Source organism: Nelusetta ayraudi, unplaced genomic scaffold, assembly GCF_046127955.1.
Source record: "Nelusetta ayraudi isolate G7.1 ecotype Tasmania unplaced genomic scaffold, CSIRO-AGI_Nayr_v1 ptg000055l, whole genome shotgun sequence".
Classification (NCBI taxonomy): Eukaryota; Metazoa; Chordata; class Actinopteri; order Tetraodontiformes; family Monacanthidae; genus Nelusetta; species Nelusetta ayraudi.
Window position 1 is genome coordinate 2,007,784 of NW_027466105.1, and position 8,832 is coordinate 2,016,615.

Below are 8,832 nucleotides of genomic sequence, written 5' to 3' on the forward strand. Positions count from 1 at the left end.
AATTCTTCTCCAAATGTTTTATACCACTCACTCGGAAACCCATCACTACCTGGCGCTTTGGTTGATTTTAAGCCTGCTAATGGCAGCATCTATTTCTTTTCTTTTTTGGTTATACTGGAAATGAGTTTTCTATTTTGCTCATCTCCAATGGCTGGTAGGTCCAATGAGTCAAGGAATTCTTTCATCTCACAATCTTCTTTAGCTGTGGGTTGGGTATATAGATTTTCATAGTAATCTTTAAAAACCCTCTCTATTTCTTCAGGTTCAAGTAGTAGCTGTTTCGTTAATGGGTCTCTAATTTTACATATTGCATGAGAAGCTTGCTGGGCCTTTATTCCTCTTGCTTAATATTTGGTTGATTTGCAGCCTGATTCATAGTGGGTCTGTTTAATGAATTTCAGCTTTTTCTCAGCATTTAGCCTCAAGACATCGTCTATTTCCCTTCTGACACCGATTATTTGTTGTGACACTGTATCGTCCTCATTGCTTTTGTGTTGCTGTTCCAGAGTTGTTCATTGGTTTACCAGCTTCTTGTAACCTTCTTCTCTATGTGGCAGGTGGGTTTGCCCCCACCTTCGCGTCATCAATCATACCTGCGCCGGAGTGCAATCTTTGCGTCCCTCAGTGCGTTTACATGGTACTAGAGAAATTTGAATTATTGCCTTAGTCCGATTATGATCGGAATTTGGAATCGGAGAACTCCGATTGAGACACCCAGATAATGCGATTGGAATTCTAATTTCTCGGCCATGTATACGCCTTAGTCGGACTATTAACTGGACAACGTAAGTGCACACGCGCCACCGCACAACTACGTCGTCTAACAAAACAGACGGCGCGAAACAACCAGCAAACGCGAATAAGAATGTTGACATTTGGAGAGAGGATGAGACCGGGGCGATGCTTTCTCTTCTAAAAGAGATGGACATATTAAAATAACACACAACAGAGACCTTTTTTAAAAGGGTAGCGCAGCAAATGCAGGGCTCCGGCTTTGCGCAGCCCTGAACAAATACGTATTCCTTCGTATTTATATTTCTACCTTTTCGTTCACATTTTTTGTAAGTTAGAAGAATTTCAACTTTGTAAATAAAAGCACAGCAAAGACATGTTTTTCTGATTTGTTTTTATTTCGATAATTTCGCTGTTATTCTGCTGGAAACGGGGTGCAGCGGCACAAGCTTCCTCCACGGTCGGCACTTTAATGAGCGTGTGTATAACTGAAGACACCGTTCCTTTGCAAAACCTGTACACAAACTCTCCCACCAGTCTGCGCAGAACCCGCATCCAACAAGAACGAGAGTTTGGGGTCTGTGGCGACGGCACAAAGCGTAGCATCGAAGACATTGTGTTGTTGTAGCCCTCCAACAGTAAACAATGTTCTTGTCTCATGGTTATCTTTTAAGATAACCATGAGCACAAGAAATAGGGTACAGCTTATCTGCAAAGCAAGTAACACGTACATTATGAACTATCATTCTATATCATAATGATGTAATATGTCAACCGAAAGCAGCTGACCAGCTGAAAAGGCTCACTCCACCCCCTACTGTTGGGAGGAGGACACATTCCCGTCAGTAATTCAAATTTCTCAGCTGCATGTATAGGGGGACAAGGTGAGAACTCCGATTGGACGAGAAAACCGAATTATTGCTTAGTCCGATTAAGCTCTGCATGTAAACGAGAGAGAGTGCAGAGTGAAAGCAGCTCTTTTAAAAACAAGCGCAGGCTGGAGTCAGCACTCTGTCCTCTGGCGTGTCCACGCTGAGAACTCTGTCGCAGTTGTTAGTATTTCGGCTAGCAATCCCAGAGCGGGCTGGGCCATAAGCACAGCCGGAGGAGGAACCCTGGCGGGTGCCCGTTCATCGGGAGGTGGCGCTGTGTGTGCGTGATCGTTGTGCATTCACCGCAAGCCCCCCCGCCCCCCTCCTCCTCTGGCGCTCGGCAGGGAGGCTGCCTTGCAGTTGAACACCGGTGCGCCGAGACGGGTACTGGAAGGACGCTGGTCTCAACCCCCTGCCTGGGTGCAGTCGCTCCATCTTCCTCTGTTTTCTCCATTCCCCTCTGTTACTGTTGCGGCGGCGATGTCCTCGCAATCAATTGCCGCACCCGTCTAGCCGGGTAACAGCGGTGTCACCACCACAACGCGGACACTTTTCCTTTGATTTTGGTTTATTTGGTTTAGACAATTCAGTTTGTCTGTTTCTTTTGTTAGCGTAACCACTTTCTTTGGTTGGTTTTCTTTTCTTTGTTTTGTTGTGAAATTTTGGTGAAACTTTGGGTTTTCTATTGAGTAGCGATTTTGTTATAGTTTGATTTCCTTTTTTAGTTCATTAATATCTTGTTCCCCAGTGATCGTTACCTTTTTGTTTTGGGTTTTGGTCCTGTGTGTGTGTGTGTGTGTGTGTGTGTGTGTGTGTGTGTGTGTGTGTGTGTGTGTGTGTGTGTGTGTGCGCGAAGAATAAATAAAAGTTTTCCTTTCGTTCTAACTGTTTAACGCTTGCCTGGGTGTGTCAAGGTATTAGTATGTTCATTTTGTTCTCTTTTCTTTAGGACAGGAGTTGGCGTAGCGTGAATTTTGGTTTGTAGTGATTCCCTTAGCTTTGTTTATTCCCTTTTTTGAGTTTTCTTTGGTTTCTTTGGCCCTGTTCCCCTTATTTTCTTATGTTGAACAGTCTTTTTGGTATGGTACTTATTTCCTTGACACTCAGGCAGCTAAACCTGGTCTATTTTAAATTGTTGTCAAATAAAGCTGTTTCATTGGAAGTCCGTCTCGTCCTCTTAAATTTCAAAGCGTAACGAACCTGTGAAGCCCGAGGAATTTTATTATAGTTTATTTCCTGGGGTGCAACTCCATAGGTGGCATTGTCAGGCACCCCCCCCACCCCCTCCCACAATTTTCCTTTATACCCACCATCTGAATTGTCTCCACCTCTGCCAGACCCTCCCCCTCGCCACATCTAGTCTTTTTTTGATAGGCTGCCCTCGCTATTAACCTCCCTCTCATCACAGCTTTAATTGTGTCCCACAGTATGGTAGTGTCTACTGGACTATCTATGTTCTCCTCCATAGAGCATTTAATCTCTTTCTTAACCTCCTCCAGTGTTTTTGGATTATTTAGCATACCCACATTTAATCTCCAAAGTGTGTTTTTCTTCCTCTTATTTAGACAAATAATAAGGTAATTAATACTGTGTCAGTACAAGTCAGTCGTTCCTATTTTACATTCCTCTATTCTGTATCTGTCTGTAATGTTAATAAAAAAAATAGTCCTCTGTAACGGGTGGAGGTCCCTCCAAACATCAAACATCCCGAGTTCGGCTAGAGAGACGTTGACAAGTTTCGACAGGCGGGTCTGACTTCTGTTGCCATTAGTTGTGTCGAGTTTAGCTTTTAAATCATGTTGATTTAGCTCTTGTTGTGAGAGATGTGTTTCCTGTAGATCAGGCATGGCCAAACTACGGCGTGTCTCTGTCTGGCCCGCGTGAAGGCAGTCAAAAATCTAACCTAACTTAGAAATGACACTTGAACCTGCAATGAGTATTTTAGTCGTTCTAAATGAGTCCAACGTTAGAAAAAAAGGAGCGACCCGGACTTCCCACAGTCTCTTTTCTATTAACATGGGAATTCAATTTTAATAATTTGTCAACTAAAAACACTGGTCATACTAGAACATCCCTACCAGCTTTCTTCCCTGTATTCTCTGAATTTAATCAAAGAATCTTTGAAACTCTTGTAGCTTTTCTCTGGCTCGTGTCGCTGCTGATGCGTAGCCCCTCCAGGATCCCTCCTTGCACTGCCACTCCGTCGTAGTGCGGGGCACCGAGTGCCGCAGGCCCCTCCGCACCCGTCGCCACCGCCGTCTTCTCCGCCAGGCCGCGTCTCGCCAATTCCTCCTTTACCTCCTCTGCGCTGTTGTAGGTTCGAGTTCCCGTATCCCAGTGGGTCCTCATCTTGGTGAATGGCGTCTGGAACCGGATGCCCTTCTGCTTCAGGATTCTTTTAGCAGTGTTGTACTCCTTTCTCTTTTGGACCATCTCTGTCGCGTAATCGTGATGGAATGACGGTACTTTATTCCCCAGTTCTATTTTCTTTGTCCATAGCTCTCTCAGGACCCTCTCTTTGGTAGTAAATTCCAGAAAGTTAACAATGATGGGTCTCGGTTGGGCACTGTCCGCTGGCTTCTGTGCAAATGAGCGGTGTGCTCTCTGAATTTGGAAATTAAAATGTGCTGGCAGGTGCAGTTCGCTTTTCAGCAGGTCTTCCACAAACTTGGCCACAGATTCTCCCTCCTCTCCTTCAGTGACTCCATAGATACGTAGGTTGTTTCTCCTCGGCCTCGATTCCAGGTCAGTTAACTTGTCCTGAAGAGCTTTTTGTTCTCTCAGTGATATGACCAGAGCGTCATTAGCTTCCTGTGCCCAACGTTCTAGTTTTTCAATCCGCGACTCAGCCTCGTTGATCTTGCCGGTCTGGAGCTCCTGTTCGGTGATGACTTTCGCAAGTTGTTGATTTATTTCGTGTTTGAAGTCGTCCAAGTCTTTTTCCACATCGTTCCTCAGTGTTTCTCCAAACGTGCGAAGGACTTCTTTTGATTCCATTTTTAAATCCCGTATCTCCTTGCTAATAATTTTTATGTCCGAGGCCTTTTCCGCGTCGTTAGTCACGAGGAGTTCGTTTCGCCATCTCCCTCTGTTTCAGAGCAAGCTGGTAGTTCGGCCATATTGTCTGTTACTGTGTTTCTCTTTTGGTTGAATCAAGTTTTCCTTCCCATTCCAACGTTCCCCTGATCACTTTGTAGTTAATATTATATCTGACAATAGTTATTCAAGTTTTCGGGGACTTTTTACCCTAGACGGTCGAGAGCCCTGGTGTCGCGCAGTCTACCGCTTTATGGCCAAACCAGAAGTCCCTTCCCTCTAGCCTTTTCAAGGGGGAGGTGGCTAGACTTGGCTCTTGTGGGACAAGAAGCAGAAGGCCTGTCCGATCGGGGGGGGAAGATGAGATGACATTTTTGTGGGTCAACACAAACTCATCTGCGAGGACAGCCGCCTTGGACAATGACGACACTTTCTGTCCATTCAAGAACATTACCACCTTCTCTGGCAAAGAGTCTTTAAAATCTTCTAAAAGAACGAGCTCACGGAGTGACTCAAAGTCATTTTTGACATCATTAGCTGCACACCATTTATCAAAGAGGTTGCTTTTCTCCCATGCAAACTCGACAAAGGTTTGACCACTAGATTTTCTATGGTCCTAAATTTTTGCCGGTAGGGCTCAGGAACAAGCTCATAAGCAGGAAAAATTGCTTCCTTTCCAACATCATATTGCAGGCTGTCTTCTAAGAAAAGAGCAGACACCAACTCCTGTGCTTTTCCCACCCGCTTGCATTGGAGAAGGACAGGCCACATGTCTCTTGGCCAATTGAGTGGCGAAGCGATTCCCTCCAAGGCACTGACGTATGAATCAACTTCTGCCTCACGAAATGCTGGCACCAGAAAAATGTTTTTACTGGGGCTGGGCAACGATTAAAAATTTTAATCACAATTAATCGCATGATTTACCTGATCAATCATGATTAATCACGTTGTATACGCAAAAGCCAATAATGAATTTAAAAGAAGTCTTTCATACACTTTAATTTAAATGTTCTGCCATATAAACGAAAGCACCATAACATTTATCGTGCAAACAGTTAACATCAGCACTTTACACAGAAACATTTTTAATGTAAATCTAAAGTTAAAAAAAATGCAAATACAAAATTAAAGCTTATTGCCAATGCCAGGGCATTACTGTTATCCTGTTCCTTATGAAAAATAAAAAAAATCTACCTACAAAATCCTGAGCCACAATAATAACAGGCAATTTCTGAGGTAACAGCAGAAACATTTTTCTTTTATCAGGGAGCAGCATAAACAGTCTGCGTTCCCTTGCAAATGTCCCAGTTAGAAAGGGTGAGGCACAAAAACGTTCACTTTTGGGTTTTTCTTCACATGGGACTAGAATGTAAAGTCCACATTTATACTGGAGTTCCTTTGGAGAATCTCACTCAACTCAGTGCAGTTTGTCAGTTCCTGGAACTTGACGGCCAGTTATTTTAAATGTACTGCCATATGAATTAAAGTGCCATAACATTTACTGTGCAAACACACTTTTAACATCAGCATTTTTGAACAATTAGCAGCTAAGAAAACAAAAAAAAGTGTAAATTTAAACTCAACTTAAGCAATGTTATCAAAGCAATACAAAATTAAAGCTGTAAGCAGCATTTGCGGGACTGAGCCCACCTGGCCACTGCCTGCCGTGACGTCCGCCACCTGGCCACGAGCCCCTGACACCCGCCAACGCTTCCCAACGCCTGGCGATTCCGCCCGAAACCCGCCGATGCCCCATTACTGACGCCGACGCCTGCTGATGACACATCAAGCACTGACTTGACATTACTGACTTGACATTTAGAAACATTTGATTTCTAAATGTGATTGATTACTGTATCATTTTGGAGATAATAAGCCTTAAAGTTGGCTTTTTGTTTTGTTTTGCGACAGCTCCAATATTCCATTTTTACTGTACAATAACATCAAATTGCTCCATAAGCTCTGGCAATGGTTGGTACAGTTGACCTCAGGACAACCTTGAATATATCTTCTCTTAATATTCTTGAATATTCTCACTTAATGTACCAGCTCCTTCCTGTAGACATGATATGTACAGTTAGTTATTCTTTGTTTGACGCAAGTGTTATATTAAGTTCCTACTATCTGTACCGGTACTTCTTGTTAATTTGAAATAAACACTAACAGCATAATGTCAAAACAAAAACCGAACAAGTCAAACAGGAGCAGATCAGAAAACAAGGAGGCTTTGTACTAAAATATGGATAAAATATAAACAGGGAGTTGTCTAATGTCGTCAAGGAAGCCAACATTACGTTACCTGTTGATCAGCATGTTGACTCAGAAAATCCTCAGGCTCCTGCTGCGACATTTCATGTGGGGCGACGGTTGTGACTTCACTGCTGGTCCCGTGAGAAACTCAAATCGGTCCCTCACGTTTGTGTTGCGTGGCATGGGTTAGGACATTGAGAGGCATTATAAGTGTGGTTGTGTGCACCAAATCGGACTCGGCTTCTAGCTCGATAGCCGTGCATAATTTACGCAAACGCAATGCTCTGTTTACATGAACTCACGGAGTCCGACTCCGTGCACGTGCTCATCTCGACTCGATGGATTTATGAGCTTGATGACAAGTGTGTATTTTGTATTGGATTGATGTACTGCAATTCTAGTCATGTGAACAAGCAATTAGCATTCCTAGTTATATGTGGCATGACGAAATACTGTACTACCAAGTTTGTATTGCAGTATCTTCAGTTTATGGGGTAGAGGGTGCTCAAATTGGATTGATTGAAGATGTAGTTTAGGTACAATTTGCTTGTTTTTATCAAAATTTAAGTTGATTGCAGTTCAAGGTGGCACAATCCTATCAGATGTTGTCATTTTGTCACAAAGAACACTGGTATTTGATGATTATTACCATAAGTACCACCATGTTGCAGGCATTGTGGTTACAAGTTTCACTCCAATTTTGATTGTTGTCTGTATGACTAGCAATCCGTTGAGCTGTCTAGGGTTATCATTCAGATAAGGTGTCACAACTTTTAATTGCATGGGAACTTTGGGATCCATGGCAGATGGGCATTGTAAAAAAACGGATCTTGAGTCGGAAGGCTAGCTTGTCCTAATTGTGACCTTAATATGATGATTTTTTTTCCCTGCCAGATTGAGGAGAAATTAAATGGACATCCAAACCGGGGCCAATAATGGATGAGCTGGATGATGTCACAGTATCAATTTTAAATGGTATGTCATGTGTAGGTATGAAAAAATTTCCATTACTGTGATTTGTCCGCTAAGTAATTAAAATAACTGTATGCTGACACTGATTTCAAAAAGAAGTATTTTACAAATTTGAGACAAAATGTCTAAACTGAATTGCATTTACAATTAATTCTGATAACAGAAATTGGCACAAAACAAACTTGGTTTGACTTGTCAAGTTGAATTAAATTCATTAGTTAAAAAAATGTATGAGTTGTTAAGTGTAAAAGGTTTGTTAATGATTGGACTGTCTTTATAGCTGCCAACATCGATGAAGTCTTGCTCCACACCCTCCGTCGTGATGATTTGAGAGACCTTTTTCCTGGACCAGAACACTTTCTCAGGAGGAAACGGATTTGGGCCCTTATTAGTGTAGATGTGTTTGGTTACCTACTTTGCTCTGAAAACATCGAGCATAACACTTTTTTTTTCTTTTTTCCTAATTGGGTCTATTGTTTCTCTCTTGTTCATAATGTTTTGGATCTGGTTTCCTCTCGGCTGAGAATTCCACCGTACCAGACAAGACTGCACCGAATGAAGCCAGGAACTGTGTCTTCATTCTGCATCCATTTGACTGATTTACTGATTTGTCTCCTCCATTTCATCAGCCAAAGATGGTCTGACAGCACAGGCCAGACATTATCAGACCCTGCAGGAGCTGTACAAGAAACCAAAACCCAACCAAGATGCTGTCTCCCAAATTCTTGACCTGCAGTTTCAAGCAAGAAGATCCTTCATTGATAGTGATGTTCTGAAAGAACAGGACAAGGCCAACAAAGATCCTGGATGCATATTCATGTGTCAAGGATCTTTATCGTGTAAGTGATTAACTTGTTTTGGTTTATGATGAAAAGCAAGCATTTTTGCAGATTTTAACACTGACTTGCATTATAGGCGATGAATGAGCTGCGGCGCATTCTGGATAAGGGCAACAGAAAATTCATTGATG